We start from the raw sequence: 24,644 nt of genomic DNA, 5'->3' as shown, positions 1-24,644 counted from the left end.
GCCTGTGCCACTAACTACATCCAGCATCTTCAAAGTTTTAACAGCATCAGGCTGGACAGCCAGACTGGTCCATCTTCACAAGGAAGATGTCCTTGTCTGTCTTCTAAGCCAGCACCCCGCACCCTTTTCCATGCCCCATTAGTTTATGATTCTGCCCTCAGTTATTGCACCTGTAAGAGGTGGCTTAACACATCAGAGTCACCTGAGGGTCCGATTCTGCTACCTGGGGGGAGCCTGAGAGACTGACCTTTTAGCCAGTTGCCAGTGGGATCCAAAATGCCGAGCAACAGGCAGTTGTGATGTTTCACTTTCTAGAGAACACACTTATAAAGCAAAACAAAACCCAGGGTCTCCTGTAGCCTACACTGGTTTTAGACTCACGAGGCTTCCTGAGCCCCTGACCTCTTCTTTCCAATTGAGGTGATTTCTGTCAAAAGCTCCCATCCCCAGTTGAGAGGGGTTTTTTTTTTTGTTTGTTTGCTTGTTTGTTTGTTTTGTTTTTAAAGATGGGCGAAACTGAGGATTATTTATTTATGTGTAGAAGTAAATGATTCAGCAAAGGGAAACCCGTGCAGGAGTGGTTGTGTTGAGGGTGGATGAACCAGGGGCAATGAGTGCTGGCCTGGGAGTGTTCGCCTGAGATAGGAGCCCAGGTGCTTTATCCCAGACCGCAGTGCAGAAAAGCAGAATTGGGACAAATTTACACATCCCGTGATCATCAACTGCTACTCTCCTAAGGTGTTTGCAAGACCACCTCTCTGCCTCTCACTGTGCCCTCTGTGAGGAAGATAAGCCCCAGACAAGGGATTTGGGAGAGGTACACCCTCGGTGAGAAGCAGGATGAACTAGAGGAAGGCCTTCTGCACTGCCAGGGAGAGCTCTAAGCAACGATGAGGGCGTGGGAGGAAGGAAATGGAGAAATTCAGAATAGGAGCATGGGGATTGTTAAAGGGGTGGGTGGGGATTAATTAACTGGAAAGTCCGCTTAGGCAGAGTCTCCTGTAGCCCAGGCTACCCTCAAATTGACTATATAGCCGAGGATGGCTTAGAACTCTCTGTTTTGTTCTGTTTTTGAGACAGGCACCTCAAAACACACGTGACAGAGATCCATCTGCCTCTACCCCCAGGGTACCAGGACTGAAGTTCTGCACCACCACACCCAGTGATCTGGAATTTCTAAGGATTTGTTTTTATTATTTTTAAATTATGTGTACATATATCTGGGTATGTGCACATGAGCGCAGGTGCCCGCAGAAGTCAGAGGCACCTGATTCCCTTAGAAGCTAGAGTTACAGGTGACTGTGACACTCCAGACATGGGTGCTGGGAGCTTGAGTCTTCTGCTGGCGTGGGGGCATGCTCTTAACTGCTGAGCCATCTCTCCAGCCTCGAGGCTCCTCCTCTTAGTGTGAGGGTTGCAGGAGTCCTCACCACACCTGCTTTATGTAGTTGCCGGGATCGAACCCAGGGTTTGAAGTGTGCTAGGCCAGTACTCTACTGATTGAACTAGTCCCTCACTCTGGCATGTGTGTGAGTGTGAGTGTGTGTGTATGTGTGTATGTGTGTGTGTGTGTGTGTGTGTGTGTGTGTGTGTGTATGTGTAAGGGGTGAGACAGGATGTTGTATAGCCAGTGCTGGCCTTGAACCCCTGATGTTCCTGTCTATGTCACCCTAGTGCAGCTATTACAGGTATTCAGCACCACATCTGGCTGGATTGTATTTGTTTATTTTTTAATTTATTATTATTATTATTATTATTATTATTATTATTATTATTACTATTTTCCTTTCAGATTTTCACACTATAGCCCAGCCTGGCCTGGGACTCAGTTGGCCGAGTCTGCCAGAAATTCACAATGATCCTGCTGCCTCAATCCCCTAAGTGCTGGGCGACAGGCATGAGCCACCACACCTAGCAAGTTAACTGAAATGTCTCCTGATGTCCCAAAACCGTAAACTGACAAACGGCTTAAGAAAGCGCACTAAGAGAATAGTTTAAATCCCAAAATGCACAGGTCCTTCGGGGAGATGGATTCTAGGGGTTAAATGTCCCATCGAACATTTTGTTTTCTACTTTTTTTTATTACATTGTGTGTGTGTGTGTGTGTGTGTGTGTGTGTGTGTGTGTGTGTGTGTGCACGTGTGAGCACATGTGCCCATGTGTAGGTCGGAAAAAAACTTGTGAGAGTCAGTTCTCTCTTTCTACCATGTGGGTCTTTAGGCTTAGCGTTCAGGCCCCAAGGTGAGCATCTAAGGTTGTGTTTGTTTTTATTTTCCTTCATGTGTTGGGGGTTGAACCTGGGAGCTTCCTGCATGCTAGGCAGATGTTTTACCATAGAGCTACACCCCACCAGCCCAAGCACCCGTCTCTCTCCCTCTATTTTTTTTTTTTTTTTTTTTTTTTTTGATAATGGTCTCCTGTAACCCAGGCTAACCTTGAACTTGCTATGTCGTCAAGGATGGCCTTGAACTTCTGGTCATCCTGCCTCCACTCCCAAATGCTGCTGGGATTGTCAGGGGTGCACTCTAGGCCCAGTTTGTGGGGAGCTGAGAACGTAGGGCTTTGTGTATCCCAGGAGAGCATTCCACCAGCTGAGCTATCCTCCAGCCTCAAACCTTGTCCCTCGACGCGGGGTCTGGAAATATAGCCCACTTGGACTGAGTTGAATACAGCACAGGGAGGCGACAGCCAATGAACTTTCAGAAGGAAAGGTCACAGCGGAAGAGAACCAAACAAGTGGACCCATGGTGCAGCCACAGCCATGCTCGCCCTGACCTCCCGGAAGCTCGGCACACCACTGAATTCTCCTCCTCCCAGTCTCCTTCGCGTGAAGGAAGTGGTGGTACACAGAGCTGTAAATGGGGGCCGTACAGAGAAATGGATGGCCAGAGATCCTGCCCTGAGTTTCCCAGTCCTGGAGTGAGCCGTTCATACATGCGCCTGAGATTTCAGACCCACGGGCGGCTCTGTCTCCTGATGATGCTTTCTGCCTCTCAATTATCTCCAGCCTGGACAGGAGGGGGGAGGTGGAGCTCGGGGGAGACTGTCTCTTGTCACTGGGAAGATAACTCCCAGACTGTAGCTTCAAAAATATAAATTATAAAGTGCTCTCCGGTACAAATTATTCCCCTGGGAGCTTGTTGAGCGTGTGATCCACTTATCTGCAGGGCTGATCGCTAGTTAAACCCTGCCCAAGTAGCTGAAAGCCTGTTTGTTTTATGACAGACAGGACAAAGGAGCCTAGCTAAGGTTCAGGGGTAGCCCTCCCCTTAAGCCAAGGTGGAAAACCTTGGCTTGGGAATGCCTAAGCAGGTGTAGGCTGGATGTGGACACTCTCTTATGCCTCTGTACCGAAACTGTGTGTGTGTGTGTGTGTGTGTGTGTGTGTGTGTGTGTGTGTGTGTGTGTGTTCATGTTATGGTGTACGTGTGTGTGTGTGTGTGTGTGTGTTCATGTTATGGTGTACGTGTGTGTGTGTGTGTGTGTGTGTGTTCATGTTATGGTGTACGTGTGTGTGTGTGTGTGTGTGTGTGTGTGTGTGTGTGTGTGTGTGTTCACGTTATGGTATACCTGTGCAGTCCTCCAGCTTGAAAGGTGGAGGCCGGATCAGGAATTCAAGGCCATTCTGGGATACAAGATATTCTGTCTTAAAAAAACAACAGGAAACAAAAAAACAAACAAGAATGAGACGCCATGGGCACAGGCCTTTGATCCCAACACTCTGGAGACAGAAGCAGGTGGATCTTTGTGAGTTTGAGGCCAGCTAGTTTCTAGCTAGCCAGGGCTACATAGTGTGTCCCTGTTGAAAAAAAAAAAAAAAAAGAGGGGAGCAGGGCGGGGGTGGTGGTGAGGAAATGTTGCTGGAGAGATGGTCTGAGATTGAGGGCACTTGCTGCACTGGCAGAGAGCCTGGGTTCGATTCCCAGCACCACATGGCAACATGGCAGCTCACAACCTCCTGTCACTTTGAGTTCCAGGGGATCTGAGGCCCTCCTCTGACCTCTGTGGGCACCAGGCACTCATGTGGTACACAGTATACATGCAGGCAAAACAATCATACACAGACATAAATATATATATATATATATATATATATATATATATATATATATATATTTAAAGAAACCCAAAGAGGAGCCATAAGTGGTATGGGGCCCCAGAGGGCCAGGTGCTGACCCCTGACACCACATGACTTTAAAACAGGCTGAGGACCCGAGAAGCCACGGCAGACAGAACTCCACTACTTGCTTCTGCAAAGAAATCGCCCTTGTCTCTTTCTGTTCCCCTTTGCAGCGGATTCCAAGCACTGCAATGTCCCCGATTTCTCGGAACCCTCACATCACCCCTGAGGTAGGTGGAGAAGTTTATTATCAAGGCTTTGCAGCTGAAGGCTGAGGCTCTCATTCATGTGACTGGCCTGGGTCACAGGGCTAATAAGAAGTGGAGCTCTCTGCTCCCCAAAGTGTCCGGGAGGCATTCCTCAGCTGCCAGCTGCTCTAGCACTCCCAGGCCTTCCAGAGAAGTCAGGTGAGGGGACCTGCTGTCGTCCCTGCCCATCATGCTCTGAATCCCAGCTGCAGGAACAGAGGCCACTTGTTATTTATCGGTCCTTGCTTCTGATTTCTCAGCTATAACATGAGGCAGAAAATAATCACTCCGTGGAAAGTGAGATGTACGCACACACGGGGCCCTGGGGATGGGGCTCATGGGCTGGAGAGCGTGCTCAGCCTCCTGGGCACGGTGTCTGAGGTGGTGCCAGACACAAGTGGAGGCTCTCTTTCCTCTAAGTCCCACTGCAAAACAGAAAGAACCGTTTATGGCACGGTCTACCCTCCCCTCTCCCTGCTGACGCAGTCTCCTCCGTTCTTACAGCTTTAAAATGAATTAATTTAATTAGTCACTTTCTTGGGTTTTTTGTTGATGTTGTTGTTGTTTTGTAGTCTTGGCTGCCTTGTAACAATCCTCCTGTGTGTGTGTGTCTGTGGTGTGGTGTGTTTATTTCAGACAGGGTCTCACTGTGTAGACTAAGATTAAAGGCATACATCGCAACACCTGGTTGTTGTTTAATTTTATTTTCATTTTCGGTGTGTGAGTGTTTTGCCTGCAGTGTATGCATATGTACCATGTGAGTGCCTGTCCAAGGAGGCCAGAATGCCTCAGATCCCCTGGCGCTGTAGTTACAGATGATTGTGAGCTGCCATGTGGGTGCTGGGGATTGAACCTGAGTTTTCTGGAAGAACAGCCAATGCTCCTAACTGCTGAGCCATCGCTCCAGTCCCGGTTGCTATTGTTTTTGAGACGGGTTCTCTGTAGCTCAGGTTAACCTTGAGCTCCCTATGAAGCTTGAGGCTGAGGGTGACCTTGGATTTATTTTTTTTTTTTTTTTTTTTCCGAGATAGGGTTTCTCTGTGCAGTTTTGCGCCGTTTCTGGAACTCGCTTTGGAGACCAGGCTGGCCTCGAACTCACAGAGATCCGCCTGGCTCTGCTTCCCGAGTGCTGGGACTAAAGGCATGCGCCACCGCCGCCCGGCTGACCTTGGATTTTTTAAAAATGTTTTATTTGTTTTCATTTATGTGGATTTGTACGCTTGCGCAGTGTTCATGGAGTCCAGAAGAAGACGCTTCTGTAGTCTGTGGACTTGGAGTTTCAGGTGGTGCTAAACTGTGTGCCCGATGTGGGTGCTGAGAACTGAACCAGGTCCTCTGCAGATGCAGCAAAAGCATTCAGTGCTCTCAACCTCTGAACCATCTCTCCAGACCTAACCTTGGAATTTTCATCCTCCTGCCTCTGTGCCTCCAGAGCTTGGAGTACAGGGATGTGCCAGCATACTCAATGCGGGCATGGAACCTGGAGCTTTGAGCATTCTAGGCAAGTACTCTACCAACTGAGGCACATCCCCAGGCTCACCTGATTGTCTGTCTGTCTGTCTGTCTTTTTTTCTACCTTTTCCCCCACCCCAGTCCTCAGAGCCTTGAGTAGGCTTAGAAAACAATCTACCACAGACCTATAACCCAAGCCCCAGTGTTTAACTTTTCAAAGTACTTCCTTAACTGGTCACCTCAGGAGAGTCTGACGGCCTTTCCTGTAAGGTAAATGGAACCCAGCCAAGGATGGTGGCACACACCTGTTATCCCAACACTCAAGAGTCCAAAGCAGGAGACTCCTCAACTGGAGGTTAACCTGGGATACATGCTGAGGCCTGAGCTTGGTTCTTTCATGACTGCCCTGAGGCAGGAGACACTGTCTTAGCAACCAGACTCGTGTAGCCCAAAGATAACCCGGAACTCTTGAGGCTCCTGTCTTCTGCTCTCAAGGGCAAGAGATTATAGGCGCTCACAACCACGCCCAGGCTTATCCTTTGCTTTCAGTTCTGTGTTCCTGGAAATCCTGTCTGAGCGGTGTGGCTTTCCTTTTCTACCTCTGGAGGGGGGGGGGTGCTAGGAATGCTAAGAGCCAAGTGAGAGTCTGCAAGCGCAGGATTGCCCTGGGGAACGAACAGCGGAGTGTGGGGGGTTAGGGATGGAATTGAGGGTAAGAGCTCTTGCCTACCATATCCAGGAATTGGGGCAGGGGCTGTTGGGAGGGAAGAACCCAAGCAATACGGAGTAACTCAGGGACCCTGGTTCTCAGCCCACTCGGCCTTCTACGCAAGCTGAAGACCTTGCTTGGACGTTTAGCGTGCCGCTAGCTCACTCCAGCCCAGGCTCCATCCCCAGTCACAACTTGAAACGGGGTCTGGGGGCTGGAAGGGCAGAATAGAATAGGGCAGATTCTATCAGCCGGCCAAGACCAGCTAGATGCTGACTCCTACAAGCAGGGGAGGGTTCAAAGGTCAAAGGGTGCTGTTCTCTAGAGATTCCCGAATCTACTCAGTCCGTGAATATCTCAGAACACCTTGACCGAGCCAGGGTGCGACTCAGTTTCCTCACATTTATAACAGGAAAACAGATTAGATAATGTTTCTCTGCTGCCCTCCTGATAACTCCAAAGGGATTTGCCTGAGGTGGCCAGTGACACATGAGGACGTTTCCCTTCCCGCCTCCCACAAGCAGGCTCTCTCTGGGTAGCTCTGGTTGGCATAGAACTTAAAATCTCTCTGGCCTTAGCCTCCATGATTCTGGAATTGTAGACCCATGCTACCATACCTGGCACTTACAGGAAATTTTATTTATCATTGTTTATATACATATCATATATATTATATATATATATATATATTTTATTTTATGTTCATTGGTGTTTTGCCTGCATGAATGTCTGTGTGAGGGTATCAGAAGCCCTGAAACTGGACAGGTGTGAGTTGCCATGTGGGTTCTGGGAATTGCACCTAGGTCCTCTGGAAGAGCAGCCAGTGCTCTTAACCACTGAGCCATCTTTGGTTTTCCAAGACAGGGTTTCTCTGTGTAGCTTTGGAGCCTGTCCTGGACTAGCTCTGTAGACCAGGCTGGCCTCGAACTCAGAGATCCTTCTGCCTCTGCCTCCTGAGTGCTGGGATTAAAGGTGTGTGCCACCATTGTCTAGCTTGGAAATTTTATTAAAATTTTATTATAGTCAGATGGTGATGGTGCACGCCTTTAATCCTATCACTTGGGAGGCAGAGGCAGATGGATCTCTGTGAGTTTGAGGCCAGCCTGGTCTACAAAGCAAGTTCCAGGACAGCCATAGTGGTTACACAGAGAAACCCTGTCTTGAAAAGTAAAAAAAAAAACAAAACAAAACAAAAAAAACAAACAAACACACAAAAACTTTGTTATAGACAAGGCATAGTGGTGCACACCTTCTACCCTAGCATTCCAGCACTCCAGAATCTGTGAGTTCGAGGCCAGCCTGGTCTGCAGAGCAAGTTCCAGGCCAGCCAGGGCTACACAGTACATTGCACACTTTCATGAAAGAAAGAGTACAGAAATCTAATCAGTGGAGTCAGGGACGTCGTAGCTCAGGTGTCAGCGGGCTTTCCTGCCACGTAGGAAGCCCCGCATGCCTGTCATCACACCTCTTAGGACCTAGTCAGCATGGAGGGAAGCATCTGAGTGAGTGAGTGAGTGAGTGAGTAAGTGAATGAATGAATGAATGAATGAATGAATACAGGGGAGGGCTCCTTCTAGAACCACATATTGGTGCAGTAATGGTGACCTGGGCTCCCAAGGAGCTCGTCTGTCTTGCTCTCTGTGGGCCACATCTTTCTCTCTGCATCAAGCGAGCAGTTATTTATCTGTCCCCTTGGAGGCCATGGCGTTTGGAAGGAAGGAGGCTAGTTTCCTGGCAAAATGTGACCCAGAGGACCATCTTTCTCCCACCTCCCAAGCCCCACCAAAAGAGAGGAGGGGGGCGAGAGAGAGTGAGAGTGAGAGAGAGAGAGAGAGAGAGAGAGAGAGAGAGAGAGAGAGACACTGGCTATCAAGGATGCTTCCTGTTTTCCTTTCCTGAAGTATCCTGGATGGATAAGCCTCTGGGGCTTGGGGACAGGCAGGATGCCTTTTAACCCTCTGCTAGCTCCCACATTTGAGCTGCCAGCCTTGGATGTCCCTGGTGGCTTTTATGAGCAGCTGGGGATTGAACCCAGGGCTTTCTGAACACTTGGCAAGCACTCTGTGGACTGAACTCTATCCCACCCTAGCTTTTTTAACCTCTTGAGGGGCCATTCATTCATTCACCAGTCAATGATGCCTTCTGCCCAGTATCCACTCTCTGTGAAGATCTGGGGATACAGAGGTGGTCAGGATGGGGTCCCCAATCTCATTAAGCGTAATGACCCCCAAGTGCTGTCGTGAGGAAGCACCACACACTGGGTGCTAACGGCAAGCACATGGGTGTGATTTCTTCACCTCAGACCAGAAACTTGCCAGGATAGTGGTAGCTAAGCTTCCCACAGGCACCGAACTGGTGGGTGTAAGGATGGGTTGGAGCCCAGGAGGCTGGCAACTGGCACCCGAGTGCCCCTTGGAGACCTGCCTTCCTGTCTGCGGCGTGTGAGTGACTCACCTCCAGCAGTTCTTACGAAAGTAATTTATCTCTGGGCGTGGCTAGGTGGCCTCAGATGGGCAGCTTTTGTTTATGCCTCACTTACGGAACCTGGCCATTCTAGAGCAGAGGTGAGGGGGCCCAGCTCAGAGGCCCCGAAGACCAGAACAGGGCTGCAGCTACCAAGGGGTCCCATCTGGCTGTCCTCGGTGGACGCTGTTAGCCTCCGACTCTGCCATTTCCAGAACAGACAGTTCCCCAGATCTGCTTTGGTTTTGTTTGACTGGGTAGGAATCAGGTAACTCAGTCCGGTTTTGATCTCACAGGAGAGATGACCATGAACTTGTGGGGTCCACACGACTCCACTTCTGCAGTGCTGGGGTCACAGGTACACACCACAGTCCTGGGTTTTGTGGCCTTGGGGAGCCAACCACGGGCGGCTTCCTGAATGCTAAGCAAGCATTCTACAAACGGAGTCCCATCAGCAGCCCGGATTTGTTTGGTTTTGCATTTTTTCCCCCAAAGCCTCTGGCGGAGGCTCTGACTGGTTGGTGAACACATCTCTCTAATCACACAGCTAGACTCTGCCAGGGTTTCACTCCAGGTCTGACTAACTCCAAAACATGTGCACTTGAGTTGTACCGTTTCCTCTGATGCTGAGGTCGGCCGAGGGAAGAGGAATTCCCTTGCCGCCCAGGCCCAGGACAAACGAGATGTCGGCTCAGGGCACCGAGGAATCAATTGCAATCCATTGATTGGAGAGAGCCGGCATGAGGAACCTTTTTTTGATTTACTTTATTTTCTGCTTATGAATATTTTGCCTGCATATATGTGTGCCACGTGTGCGCCTGTTCCCCTCAGAGGTCAGAAAAAGGCCTTATTAGATCCTCTGGAACTCTAGGAACAGAAGGTTGTGAGCCGCCGCCACGTGGGTGCTGGGAACTGAACCTAAGCCGGCTGGCTACAGAAGCAGCAAGTGCTTTTAAAGGTCGAGCCAGGCAGGAAGGGGTCCTAGGTGATTATGGAATTCTGTCTCTTTAAGAGCCAGCCTATAGGCTCTTCAGAGAATTCCAGGGTCGGGGAACTGGGGAACTGGACTGGCTGTGAGGAGCAGCAGAAGGCCTCCTCATTTTCAGCTGGCCTCTCGGTGGCTCCGCTCCCCACCCCCTTATTTATTTCCTGCACTGCGGCTCCCGGGCTCCACTGCTGTGTCAATACTGATAAAAGCAATCGTCCTACAAACAGGTGCAGCTGGGAACTGCCCCTTGGACAGCTGCCAGGGAAATGTGATCGCTCAGCTGGGGTGACCTGCCCCTGCCCAGCCCCCTCTTGGGTTTCAGTCAAGGCAAGTGTCCTTGGGCAGCTCCTGTGGTCTAAAGGTCCAGCGTGGCATCTCAGTTGGCATCATGGACTCACTGGGGTGTGTGCCGATGGGAAGGGGCGGGTGTGCACAGGGAAGAGCGGGCAAGGACTCCAGAGAGTTATCTGTTTTCTCTCTCAGTTTCTTCCAGCAAATTCAGAGAGACCGCCTCCTCTCCAAGTGTTTGACAGTATTTCCCAAGAACACCACCAGCAGATATTTCTAGGTAGGAAATCGTTTTTAATGGGGGTATGATCATGATCAGAATATATTCTACACATGTATGAAAATGTCATAATGAAACTTACTATTATGTATAATTAATATATGCTACTAAAACAAAAAAAGCTCTTCAAGCCAGGCGGTGGTGGAGCATGTCCTTAATCCCTTTACTCCTTGGGAGGCAGAGGCAGGTGGATCTCTGTGAGTTCAAGGCCAGCCTGGGCAACAAAGAGAGTTCCAGGACAGCCAGGGCTACACAGAGAAACTCTGTCTCGAAAAAACGAACAAACAAAAAAGCTCTTCAAGAAAAAAAAAATAAAACATTTTGAATAGTAAAAACAAACAAATCAGTATTAGGCGGGGCGTACTGGCACAGGCCTTTAATTCCAGCACTTGGTAGGCAGAAGTAGGTGGATTTCTTTGAGTTCAAGGACAACCTGGTCTACATAGCAAGTTTCAGGCCAACAAGGACTAAAACTGCCTCAAAAAAAAAAAAAAAAATGTGATTTTCCCCCCAAGCCACTGGTTCCCAAATCCACACACACTGCCAATGACCTGACCCAAAAGGCATTTCCCGAGTACCCACCGGGGCCTCCCTACAGGATCACCTAAATAAACATTTTTGAGCCATCCTCCGTTATCCACAATGCACTGGGATGCTATCACCAGACTCTGGTTTGAGAGATTATATTTCATCACCCCTCCCCCACTTGTGTTTTGTCCCCCAAGCATCACTTCCCGTGGTCTCCAGGGTACCAGCCTCTCCGGAAATACCCTGGTTGGGCGGGTAGCCACTGCTCCCAGAGGACAGGCCACGACAAGGCTGGGGGAGCTGAGCCGCGCGCGGGGCGGGCCTGGCTGAGGACAGGGGCGGGTGCCCCGGCTGTCGCATGTCGCCCGAGTTGCTCGTGGGAGGGAGGAGGTTGCTATGCAAATGGTGCGGCCCACAGGGGTGGGGAGGGCGGGGGGCGGCCCTTACCCAGGGGCCCTCTGGTTGCCAAAACAGGCCATTCCCCCAGAACAGTCGCCTGGAAACGGGCGCTGTCATAGCAGCCTCAGCGTAACGGTGAGCCGGCCTGCTGCCAAGCAAGTGCTGGGTCAAGATGTGCAGAATTCAGCATCTCTCTCTCCTCTCTCTCTCCCTTCCCACCAGTCTGCACCTCGGGGAAGGGCGTGGCGGCTCAGCCTCCACCAGAGAGGAGGGGGCAATAATTGGATTGGATCGCTCCAGAAACCCATCAGCTGCTCTTCTCTGGGGACAGGGGGCTGTGCGGGAGGCTGCAGACGGTCTTTGTGATAGGTCTCAGCCCCTCTCGCTCTGCCGCCCTGCCCTGACCTGGTGTGGCTGGGCCTGGTCGGCCTTCCCTGGTCTGGGACGCAGCGCAAGCTCCCTATAGGCCAGAAGAAGCAGGCGTCCATCATGTAATCAGCAGAATGGAATTCGGCTCTGATGGACAATGTGGGTGATGGGTGGGGAGATCTGACCGGTTGGAGGGGCTGGGAAGACAGGGATGGCCTGCGGTCACCAATCAATGCTTATGTACTTCATTCTTCCAAAACCTTGTCTGTCTGTCTGTCTGTCTTTAAAATTATGTGTCTGGGTGTGTGGGTGTGTGTATACACAAGTACACACGTGAATGCAGGCTTGTCAGAGCCCAGAGGTGTCAGGTCCTCGGACTTGAGCTGGGGTCCTGTGCAAGAGCCATATGCTTTACAACGGCTGAGCCGACTCTTCAGCTGCTGCGGTTTGGGGTTTGGGGGTTTTGTTGTTTTGTCTTGTATTTTGAGACAGGGTCTTTCTCTGCAGCCCTGACTGGCCTAGAACTCACTGTGTAGACCAGGCCGATTTCAAACTCAGAGATCCACCTGCCACTGCCTCCCAAGTGCTGGGATTATCACCACTACCATCACCGTACCTGGCTAAGATTTATTTATTTTTTTGTTCCTCTGTGTGGACATCAGATCCCCTGAAGCTGCAGTTAAAAGCCATTGTGAGCCACCTCGGGTGGGTGCTAGGAACCAAGCGCTGATGCTCTCTCTACAATAGCAGTAAGTACTCTTCACTGCTGGACCGACTGTCTCTCCAGCCCCAGGATACACCCTCAACTCCCTCCCACAGCTCCGTAGGACCCAGGGCAGGTGTGATGGTTCAGGCCTCTAATTCCAGCAGAAGGAGTTAGGAAGATCAAGAGTTCAAGGTTATCCTAAACTACAGGTGAGTTAAGGTCAGCCTGGCCTATATGAGACTCTGTTGCAATAATATAATGAAGCCATCCCATATCTGTAGGAGAGTAAGCTAAGCCATAGTTCGGGTGACATTTGTCATGTCTCATGAGATCAGCATCCTTTGATCAACTTTCCTGTATGTGTCATAAATCCCACTTCCCCAAAGTAAAGGACAGAAATTGACTTTCCCAGACATCTTTGCAACTAAGGTGTAGGCATGAGACCTAGATTCCACTAGTCAGAGGCACGAGTGTGAGGTTTTGATCTGGGAAAGGGCAAATGAGCAGATATGCATTCTGGGGAAAGAACTTCAGGAGCCTGGGCCTCCAGAGCAGCAGGAAAGCTGTCAGGATGCTCAGCAGTCCAGCTGCATCACAGCTTGGGCAGGAGAGGTGAGGCAGCCTGCAGATCAGCATGCAGACCAGGCTGGCCTTGAACTCAGAGATATGCCAGCTTCTGCCTCCTGAGGGCTGGGGAGCAAAGGTGTGCAGCCCCACTCCCAGCCAAGATTTAAGTCTGTGTGTGTGTGTGTGTGTGTGTGTGTGTGTGTGTGTGTGTTTGCGCACACACGAGTGCAGGTGCCCTCAAAGTCGAGAAGAGGCATCAGATCCCCTGGAGCTGCAGTTACGGGCAGTTGTGAGCTGCCCCACCTGGGTGCTGGGAACTGAATGTGGCGCCTCTACAAGAGCTCTTCCCGTCGAGACATTTCTCCAGCTCCAAGAGTTTGTGTGTTTCTTTTCCTTCCTTCCTTCCTCCCTCCCTCCCTCCTTCCTCTCTTTTCCTTGATGGGAGGATCTGAACTCGGCTCCTCACCCTGGCACAGCGGACTCGTCACCAGTCGAATCCTCTCCTTCCTAAGCTACCTCTTTCTTTTTCTCAATGTTGAAGACTAATAATAACAAATATTAGAGCTAAATGCTATGCACACGAGTAATCACAGCACCCAGGTAGCCGAGGCAGGGAGATCAGTAGTTCAAAGACAGCTTTGAATACATAGGAGCCCAGTCTGGGCTACACGAGCCCCTGTCATAAAAATGGGGGGCGGGGAGGGGGGAGACCTCAGCAAGATAGGTGCAGAATTTCTGTGTATGATGAGGTCAGCTGGGGACTTGGAAGCCAGCTCTAAAAACTGGACTACAACCCGACCACTGAGCAGTACTCTAGCCCCAGCAAGTTCTAACCCCGCCTCCACCCCACCCCACCCCCCACCCACTTGTCTTCTGAATCCAGTGCTGGCCACCGGCCTCTCAGGCATGCACTGGGCTCATCATGCCTTGTGACATTGTCCTGACTGTTACTCAACAACCCCATTTTACCTTGAGCAAGGAGGACACATGTACCCTGACTCATCTATTGTTCCGCCCTCTCCCAGCTCTGGCCTCCATGGCACTGACTGTCCCTTGGCTGGCATGTGCTAGAGCCTTGTTCTACAGCTCCTTCTCACAGGGCATGTCTGTCATCCGCTGCCCAGCAGAGCTGAGGATGACAGTTCATGTAACCTTTGCAAGCTGGATTTCTCACAGCCCTCCAGAGAAGCAGGGTTTTACTTATGGATGAGAATCAATTTTTTGGTTGTTGCTGTTGGTTTTAAAGATCTATTATTTATTTATTTATTTATTTATTTATTTATTTATTTTGGTTTTTCGAGACAGGGTTTCTCTGTGTAGCTTTGCACCTTTCCTGCATCTCGCTCTGTAGACCAGGCTGGCCTCGAACTCACAAAGATCCGCCTGGCTCTGCCTCCCGAGTGCTGGGATTAAAGGTGTGTGCCACCACCGCCCCGCGAGATTTATTTTTAATTGCATGTATATACGTGTGTCTGTGCGTGGGTGTGCACATGTGAGTTCAGGCGCCCATGGAGTCCAGAAGAGGGCGTTAGACCTCCTGAGCTGGAGTTAAAGGTGGTTGTGCACCCTGATGTGGGTGCTGGGGACTGAATTCAGGTCCTCTGCAGAAACAGTAAGAGCTCCTAACCAAAAGTTGTTTCTCAAGTATGGAAATCCTGTTCTTCATTTTCACATTGACTTTCTCCAATGAGATGCTAAGCTTCCCTAGAGAGAGTCCTTTGTCTCTTCCCCTGGCTGGCGGTGTGCCTGACACCAGGTCAGAGCTGTGAAAAGATGCATTCCTCTGGCCCTTTATAATGTATTAATCCAATAACAAGGAGATTCAGGATGTGTGGGTAAGTGGCATAAAACCTCTGGTGTCTACATGTACAAGAAGAGGGCTTGATTTGGGCCAGCAAAATCTGCTTTAAAGAAAAAGCCCATCTGCCGGGCGGTGGTGGCGCACGCCTTTAATCCCGGTACTTGAGAGGCAGAGCCAGGGGGATCTCTGTGAGTTCGAGGCCAGCCTGGGCTACAGAGTGAGTTTCAGGAAAGGTGCAAAGCTACACAGAGAAACTCTGTCTTGAAACCCCGCCCCCCCCAATAAAAAATAAAAAGCCCATCTATTTATTTATTTTGAGGCAAGGTTTCATGGATCTCAGGCTGGCTTCCAAAGACTGCCTGTCTCAGGATGATCCTGAACTCGAAACTCTCCTGTCTCCGCTTTTACTCTCCGAGCCCTCTTGTAGGCTTTTTGTTGTTTTGTTTTGTTTTTATACTTTTTTTTTTTTTTGGTTTTTCAAGACAGAGTTTCCCTGTGTAGCTTTGTGCCTTTCCTGGAACTCACTTGGTAGCCCAGGCTGGCCTCGAACTCACAGACATCCACCTGGCTCTGCCTCCCGAGTGCTGGGATTAAAGGCGTGCACCACCACTGCCCGGCTTTGTTTTGTTTTGTTGAGAGAGTTTTTACTCTCTTATCCTAGGCTAACTTGGGATATCCCAGGCTGGCCTCAGACTCATGGAAGTCTTCCCGCTTCAGCTTTCCAAGTGCTGGGATTACAGGTGTGCGCCATCATATCAGGTTTAAAAATATTTAAAAACAACAACAACCAAACAAACAAAAAAACCCAGAACTCACGAGCTCCACTATGGACATCCCTTTGTTCCATGGTGGGTAACTCTAGTATTGAAATGCAGTTGACCAAACCAAGGAGATGGAATGGACTTCTCCCTAGGTAGAGCAGAACCTAGTGGACCCAGCAGGGTGTGGTGGAGCACCTCTCTGAAGCCAGCAACAGGGCGGTAGAAGCTGTAGTGTCCCAAGTTCAAGGTCATCCCCTGCTACATAGGGATCACTTTGGGCTATGTAAGACCCCGTCACAAATAGACAAAATAATAATAATAATGATGATAATAATAATAATAATAATAACAACAAGGACTTTGGACCTGGTAGGGACCCTGCCTCTGCACCACTAAAGTGGCTTGGGACACATCACTCAGTGTCTCTGAGCCCTGGTTTCTCCCCAGTAACCCAGGTGATGAGCTTGTGGAGAAGCCTTCACGGAAGGGCGGGGCAGCGAGCCTGCCAGCATCAGCATCTGTTTAGGTCTACACCTCTTTATCTATGACTCCAAGTGCCTAGGAGGACTGAAGACAAAATATATTTAGCGGGGCTGGAGAGATGGCTAAGAGGTTAAGAGCACTGACTGCTCTTCCAGAGGTCCTGAGTTCAATTCCCAGCAACCACATGGTGGCTCACAACCCTCTGTAATGAGATCTGGTGCCCTCTTCTGTATCCATAATAAATAAAAATAAATCTTAAAAAAAAAATATATATATATATATATATATATTTAGCACAGAGATGTGAACTGAGCTGACAAAGGACCTACACCAGCTACCTTTATTCCCTCACGTGAATGTCCAAAGATGTCTCTTCAGTGTTTGATTCGAGTGTGCTGTTCCAGACCCTGTGGGGCTGTAATGAAACAGTCTATGGTCTGACACTGATGCTTTTCCGAAGTCCAAAAGAATAAACAACAAGCCAGGTGTGGTAGTAGTAGCCTGTCATCCCAGTACTTGGGAAGTGGAGGCAGGTGAAGTGGGGTGTGGGGTGGGGGAGTGTTCAAGGACAGTCTTGAACACATATTGAGTTGGAGGAGGCCAGCCTGAGCTATGTGAGTAGCTAGAGAGATGGTTCAATGGTTAAGAGCACATACTGCTGTTTGAAGAGGACCTGAGTTCAATTCCTAGCACACCCATTGAGTGGCTCACAAAATCTGTAACTCCGGTTCCTGAGGATCTGGTGTGCCCTATTCTGACTTCCCATGCACCCTACATACACCACGGCCTACATACATACGTGTAGGCAGAACATTCATACAAATAAAAAAATATATGTATTAAAAAAACAAATGAAAGAGACTCCTAAGGATGAAACATCTCCCTCCCTAAAAGCACTGAAGAAGAATGTGGCCCCTCCCACACACATTTGCTGACACAGGCTCATACTTTGTAGCCCTCACTGGCCTGGAACTCATCATGTAGCCCAGGCTGGCCTCAAAAGTCTCGGTGAACTTTCTGCTTTAGTCTGCTTAGAGGTAGGATTACAGACATGAGCCATGGCTTCCAGCGGCTGGTCCCCACACCGTTCAAATGGCCCCTAAGGATGTACAGTCCATTTTTCACCTTTCAGTCAGAGTCTACCACCTCCCGGCCGGCCGGGCCTCCCCCAAGCCTGTCCCCTGGACTTGCCTCTGTTCCTCTCCATTCCTCACCCTGTTGAACTTAAATGCCCCTGTTCACCCATGCTGTGGCCAGGCAGCTAGATTTTGGTGATGTCTCCTCTCCTGAACCGCCCCGGCAGTAGGGGACCCAGCCAGCAGTTACCTGCCTGTGGGATTGAGTTAATGAAAGAAGTGTAGAACCTCTCTGTGCTCCAAATACTGTCTGCAGACAGTCTGAGCAAACACCTGGCACACCGCTTCAACCGTGCTGAAGCCCCGGGTTCTCCTCCCTAGAATTTTCCCAGCAGACCGAATCCTAAAATAAACGCTCTTATTTGTGAGCCGGCAACCATCTCCAGGGAAAGAACAGGAGTCCTCCGTGCAGGCTGGAAGCCACTGTCAGGGGCCGTCAAGACCGTGTGTCATTTCCCTCTGGCCCAGGGCTGTCACAGGACTTGGGGTCAAGTTACAGCTCTTCCCCCGGCAGCCAGATGATCCTGGGGGCAGCCCCTTGTGACTTGCAGCCTCCGATTTCCTCATCCCAGAGCAGAGATCATGAATGCTGCGTGGCAGGGTTGCGGAGAAGATTTGGTGAGAAAAAGGGAGGAGTCTGAGAAGTGACAAGTGTTAGGCGCAGGCCAGGATTGTTGTCATCTCCCCCACGCAGTGTGGCAGTGCGCGTCAACTTCCCGAGGGCGAGGCGTGGTATCTTCTGTTTTCTTTCATTTCCCCTAAGCCTGTCCCTCCCTCCCTGTTTCCCGAAGGCAGGGAGTAGTCCAAAACATGGCTAAGCAACCTGCCCAGGGATCCGGGAGGTAGAAGTTGCTTAGTCAATGGCAGCTAACATGCCAGCATGTGCCAGCCGGCCTGAGCGAGGCAGGGAGGGCCCTGACCGGGACTCAGAGCTTGGGCCTTGGTACCAAGCCCTGTCTCTGTGACCTTGAGTGAGGTTGGTGCTAATGGACTCCTGTCCTCATCGGTCCCACGCTGTGACGGTCATCGGACAGACCTAATTTACCAGGAGGTCACTGTGCCGATGAAGGGGTTGGGTGGATGTAGGTAACTGGCCAGATCAAGCCTGCTGACAGCATGGGTGGTTATTATTTGACTGTTATGATCTAATTGTCTTCAAGAAGGATCATGAGGAAATCAGCAGGCCTGGAGTGAGAGGCAGGGTGTCTGGTCCTTGTGAAAAAATGGTCAAGTCTTCGAAGATAGTTAGATGCTCAGACCAGTCCCAGGGCCAGCAGAAGTAACACAGGTGTCTGTTTGGACATTGTTGGCCTTGGGTGTTGACTATGTTTTCAGGCTAGACACTGTTGAGTAAGAGGTGTGTGGCCTTCACCTGAGACTACTGATGTATCAGGTGGAGGATGCCCCAGGCCCCAGACAGCTCACATTTTTTTTTTCTCTTCTGCTACTAGGGATTAAAGCTGGGGTCATGTGCCTGCTAAGCAAGCATTCTACCTCTGAGCTGTGAGCTGTATCTCTCTCTCTCTCTCTCTCTCTCTCTCTCTCTCTCTCTCTCTCTCTGTCTCTCCAGACAGGGTTTCTCTGTGTAGTTTTGGTACCTGTCCTGGATCTTGCTCTGTAGACCAGGCTGGCCTTGAACTCACAGAGATCCGCCTGCCTCTGCCTCCCGAGTGCTGGGATTAAAGATGTGCACCACCGCTGTCCAGCCTCTGTCCCTCTCTTTACTGCTCACAGTTTCCAGAAAGGCTTTGAGCTTTCTTATCCTCCTGCCTCCTAAGTAAGTGGATTTATAGGCCCATACCACCAGGTCCCACATTTGATTTTTACAATTTTAATTTTACTTATTCTTATTTTTTAGTGTTTTGTATGCATAGGGCATAGGTGTTTTGCCTGCATGAGTGTATGTGCACTGTATGTGTGCAGTGACCTCTGAGGCCAGAAGAGGGCATCAGATCCCTTGGAATTGGAGTGACAGTTCCGAGTTGTATGTGGGTGCTGTGTAAGCAATATCAAATGAGTCTTTTTCTTTTTCCTTTCTTTCTTTCTTTCTTTGGAGCCTGTCCTGGACTAGCTCTGTAGACCAGGCTGGCCTCGAACTCACAGAGATCCACCTGCCTCTGCCTCGCGAGTGCTGGGATTACAGGCGTGTGCCACCACCGCCCGGCCTTATGCAAAACTTTTAATCCCTTCATCCAGTGAAGCCTTTGTTTACAAAAAGACCTCTGCTCTATTCAAGGGATTTTGATGGTGTGGAGCTGTGTCTCCCTCCCTTCTTCCTTTGTTTCCTGTGCACCTTTTTTTTTTTTTTTTTAATAGACTAGCCAATCAGAGAAAACTGTGAGGTCAGACCCCAGCTGACAGGGGAAAGACAAGGTCACCACCTGAGTCAGAACAAAAACCAAAGGTACCTCCTGTTTCTCTGTGTTCAATCTTCATTGTGCACCCACTTGGTCAAGAGTAAAGCTTGAAGCTGGGCATGATGGCTTGTGCTTTCAGCACAGCATTTGGGAGGCAGAGGCAGGCGGATCTCGGAGTTCAACACCAGCCTGGTCTACAGAGCGAGTTTCTGGACAGCCAGGGCTACATGGAGAAACCCTGTCTTGAAAAATAAATAAAAAACAAACAACCAAAAGTTATGCTCCTAGTAAAACCTTTGTTTACACTAAGGCCTCCTGCTTCGTGATAACTCGGAGTAGTGACTCTTTCCCCTTCCTCCATTGTGAGCCGATTCTTTTCTGACTAGCCTATGGGATAAGAATGTGATATCCGACCATAGCCAATAGGATAAGACTTTGATAGAGGACCGCAGCCAATGGGAGATGACTTTGATAGAGGACCACAGCCAATGGGAGATGACTTTGATAAAGGACCGCAGCCAATGGGAAAAACACAGGCACCACTAATGTATGAGAGAGCAGCCAGTGCTGTGAATTGATGCTCCATCACTCCAGCCCATTACCTGTCTGTCTGTCTCTGTGTGTGTCAGAGAGGGCATGGGGAAGGCAGAGGACAACTTGCTTAATTTCTGGGAATCAAACCCACACCGTCAGGCTTGGCAGCAAGTGCTTCCGCCCTCTGTGCTACCCTGTTGGCACCCCCATCCCCATCCCTTTTAAAAGACAAGGTCTTTCTATGTAACTTTCATGCAACTGGAACTAGTTATGTGGACCAGCCTAGCCTTGAATTCACAGAGATCCGACTGCCTCTGCCTCCCTTGTGCTGGAATTAGAAATGTGTACCATCTCACCCACCCCATCCCATATTTTAAAGTTTAGCCACAATTTTTCTCTGGGTGGTATTGACAGATACCATGACACTCTGAGAGTCGGGAAATAGTTTATCCTGGGACATTTGAGTGTCTCTGTCCAGCCAGTCAAGTGTCCTCAGAAAGACAAACTTGGAAGAGAGAGAGAGAGAGAGAGAGAGAGAGAGAGAGAGAGAGAGAGAGAAGAGAAGAGAAGAGAAGAGAAGAGAAGAGAAGAGAAGAGAAGAGAAGAGAAGAGAAGAGAAGAGAAGAGAAGAGAAGAGAAGAAAAAAAGACCAACTTTGATACTGTATCTGAAAACTGAAATCTTGTGTGGCATGTGCATGTATCACATGGATGTGGCCACACGTGTGTGTAGGTACACATGTATGCAGATGTGCGTGGGAGCCAGAAATGGATGTCCAGAATCATCATTAGTCAATCTACCATTTTATCCACAGAGGCAGGCTCTCTCAATCAAACCCAGAGCTTGCAGAAGCAGCTAATCTTGCTGACCAGCCTGCTGTGGGGTTCAGACAGGCCAACATACCCTGGGATTTACACAGGTCCTGAGGATCCGAAGCTCTGGAGTATTCAACGGTTGCCTTAACCAGAGTCCCCTCTCCCTGGAACCCCCTGTGCTTTTTTGAGAGGGCGTCTCCTGTCGCCCACACTGGCCTTGTTGCTGAGGCTGATCTTGGACTCCCGATTCCTCCGCCTGTACCTCCCAAGTGTTGGGTTTAGAGTTTACAGACACCTTTGGAAAAGGGAGCCACACTAAAATAATCTCACTCTTGACGAGGTAGAAAACAAACAGGTGTGTATTATGGAGCAGAATTTTGCATTTGAATGAACTTGAAGATTAAAAACAGGAGGCTTTTTTTTTTTTTTAATGCCTCCTGTTTTTAAAACATTTTATGCCCTGGGGTGGGGTCGGGTGTGGTTGCTGCCGCTGCCGGGTCAGATTTGTGCCTGCTCTGGGGGAAAAACATGTTAGAGCTCCGAGTAACAAAGTTTACACACACGCCCCCTCTTCATGATGTTTTCCCCTTTCCGGTCACCTGTTGATAATCTACCGCACGCTGGCTCTTCCGGCCTTAGAGTGAGTAGTTCCCACCCGTCAGTCTGTCGGTCTGTCATTCACCTTCCATGTTTGGCTTCTTTAAAAAAAAAAAAAGGAGTGGGGAGTGGCAAGACTGCTCAGAGGTGAAGAGCACTGGCTGCTCTTCCAGAGAAGCAGGGTTCAACTCTCAGCACCCACATGGCAGCTCACAACTGTCTGTGACTCCACTTCCAGGGATCTCACACAGACACACAGGTGGGAAAAGCACAAATGCACATTAAAAAAAGTGAGCTAGATGAGGACGAGGGCGATTCCGGGTGTACTGATGAAGCTAATTCACATTAAAGTGTAGATGGCTGATAACAGCCTAGTGGATTACCACTCCTGTGGGTGGGAGAGCTTTTAAGGAGCCGAGGTTTCTCATGGGGAAAGAATGCACATTGGAGCCTGCAGTTTCAAGCCTGGTCACTCGCTGGGTGGGGACCTGTGTGTTGGGGGCCGGTCACTGTGACCCTAGGTCAGCTGTAGCCAGGGTTAGTGCACCCTGAAAGGATAAACCTGGAGGTTTTTCTCTCTAGCTCACACTACCTTCGTTTTTTCTGGGCAGTAGCCAAAATCAAGGCTTTTCCGAAACAGAGAGTGTCATTCCAGGAAAAGCCACGTGTGTGGCCTTGTCCCCCGAGGCAAGGGGGTGTGGTGGGGATGTTCTGAGTTCATCTGCTTGACTCCCAGGTTCTTCAGGTCAGATCCCACCTGGGCTGCCGGCCATCAGCTGTCTGCCCAGGCAGGTGGTCCAGACATACCTGAGCCAAGGAGAGCTGCACACTTTCCTATCGGCAGAGAGGTCTTGAACTCACAGAGATGTGGCTGCCTCTGCCTTCTGAGTACAGTGATTAAGCGCCTGCACCATCCCACATACTGTACCTGTCTTTTGGCTTCTTTTTTGGAGCAGGTTTCATGCTGTAGCCCAGGCTAGCCAAGAATTTACTCTATGGGGCCCACAAAATGGCTCAACTGATGAAGTGTTTGAGGCCAAGCCAGCCAACCGGAGTTTGATTCCTGGGACCCACATGGAGGAAGGAGAGAGTGAACTCCTGAGAGTTGTCCTCTGCCCTGACACATGCACTAGAGCCTGTTCTGTCTGCTTCACTAAAACACATTTTTAAAAAAATTTAAAAATTGGCCAGGTGGTGGTGGCAGCGGCGGCAGGGCGGCACACGCCTTTAATCCCAGCACTGGGGAGGCAGAGGCAGGTGGATCTCTGTGAGTTTGAGGCCAGCCTGGTCTACAGAGTGAGATCCAGGACAAGCTACAGAGAAACCCTGTCTTGAAAAAAAAACCACACACACCAAAAAAAAAAAAAAAACAGCAAAATTTAAAAATTGGATTTTGGTAGGTAGCTCAGGCTGGCCTTGGATTTCCAGTAATCCTCCTGTCTCAGATACTAAGTGCTAGAATTATAGACTGGAGCTACCTGCTGGGAAATGGTGGCTCACACCTTTAATCCCAGCACTTGGGAAGCAGAGGCAGACAGATCTCTGCATTCAAGGCCAACCTGGTCTACAGAGCTAGTTCCAGGACAGGCAGAGCTACACAGAGAAATCTTGTCTCAGAAAAAAAGAAAAGAAGAGGAGCTACTAAATCTGCACAAATGTAATTTTTTTTAAAATTTTTTTTTGGAGATAGGGTCCCATTTTAGCCTCGGCTGGCCTGGAATTAGCTTATGTAGACTGGGTTGATTTCAAACTCAAAGAGTTCTGCCTGCCTCTGCCTCTGCCTCTGGAGAATTGAGATTAAAGGGCTGTGCTGTGTTTCCTTATTGATTTATTAGTGCGTGAGTGTATGTGTGTGAGTGTGTGTGTGTTCGAGTGTGTTTATGTGGAGGTCAGAGGACAGCCTCTCCTTCCACCCCGTGGGTTCCAGGTATTGAAGCAATACCTGTTGAGCTGTCTCGATTGTCCCATAGTATGCATATTTTACCAAGATTTTAATTCAACTAGTTATATATTGCTTTTAGACAGGGTCTCATGTAGCTCAGGTGGGCCTTGAACCCCTGATCTTCATCCCCCATTTACCAAGAGCTGGATGGTGATGCCTGGTTTTTTTTTTACCCTGAATATAAAAGGCTGAGAAACAGCTGGCTCAGCAGTGGGAAGGCGGGGCCCAGGCTGGGTGCCCTCTGAGAGGGGATGGTCGGGGAGCAGGCCCAGCTTGTCAGGAGGTGCTGTGGGGCAGGCTGGGCATGGCTGCAGAGTCTCCTGGTCCAGGTTGAGAAATTTCAGAGTCTCATTGAGTCACTGGGCTCAAGCCTTTGGCCTAGTTAATAAGAACAGCTACCCGGGGTGGGGTCACACAGGAGCACCCCAGTTAGCCTATTCAATCCATGTGCCTGGGGCTTTGGCCAGCTGTCCCCAGTGGGTTTGCCCTCAGAGAGAGGGACAGGTGACACAGCATGTCATTGGGTTTGTCTAGACGCGAAAGGTAGGACCTACTCTTGGTGGACTGTTTGCCTAGCATGCAGGAAGCCCTGGTTCCCATCCCAGAAAAAAACCAGTGGAGTGTGCTGGAACAAACCTGTGGTCCCAGCACTGTGGAGGTAGAGGCAGGAGGGGCAGGACTCCAAGGTCACTCACATAGCAAGAAAAGAAAGATGAGAAAGACCCGCTCTGTGTTCCTGGGACCCTGACATCTCTGGGCCTCATGATGTCTCCTTTTCCACTGTGTCCCCTAATTGTCCTGCCCCTTGATGTCATATGTAAATGGGTTATAGAAATGGCCCTGAGTGACCCAAAGTTCAAAGCTAAATACCTATTGATATTATTTATTTATTTATGGCCTTTTTAAAAATTTTCTCCTTTTTCACTACAAAAGGGAAAAATGGCCGGGCGCTGGTGGCTCACGCCTTTAATCCCAGCACTTGGGAGGCAGAGGCAGGTGGATCTCTGTGAGTTTGAGGCCAGCCTGGGCTACAGAGCGAGTTCCAGGACAGGCACCAAAACTACACAGAGAAACCCTATCTCGGAAAAAAAAAAAATCCAA

At 49.7% G+C, this 24,644-nt stretch overlaps 1 long non-coding RNA gene across 4 annotated transcripts in view; it reads left to right on the top strand.

Moving 5' to 3' along the window:
• LOC121824889 (uncharacterized) overlaps window positions 1–24,644 on the top strand; it is a 29,174-nt gene that overhangs the window by 3,973 nt on the left and 557 nt on the right. For 2 of the 4 annotated variants that reach the window (XR_006066890.2, XR_013046884.1), the window contains 3 exons: window positions 4,294–4,350; window positions 10,464–10,548; window positions 11,698–12,066. This is a non-coding gene — a long non-coding RNA (uncharacterized LOC121824889). Of the gene's footprint in view, window positions 1–4,293; window positions 4,351–10,463; window positions 10,549–11,697; window positions 12,067–19,614; window positions 20,020–24,644 lie in introns of those variants that run through there. The other 2 variants (XR_013046885.1, XR_013046883.1) reach the window with 2 other exon arrangements.

Source organism: Peromyscus maniculatus, chromosome 21, assembly GCF_049852395.1.
Source record: "Peromyscus maniculatus bairdii isolate BWxNUB_F1_BW_parent chromosome 21, HU_Pman_BW_mat_3.1, whole genome shotgun sequence".
NCBI classification, from domain to species: Eukaryota; Metazoa; Chordata; class Mammalia; order Rodentia; family Cricetidae; genus Peromyscus; species Peromyscus maniculatus.
Note: the sequence above shows the minus strand (reverse complement) of the source record. Positions and strands in the feature narration are given on the sequence as shown.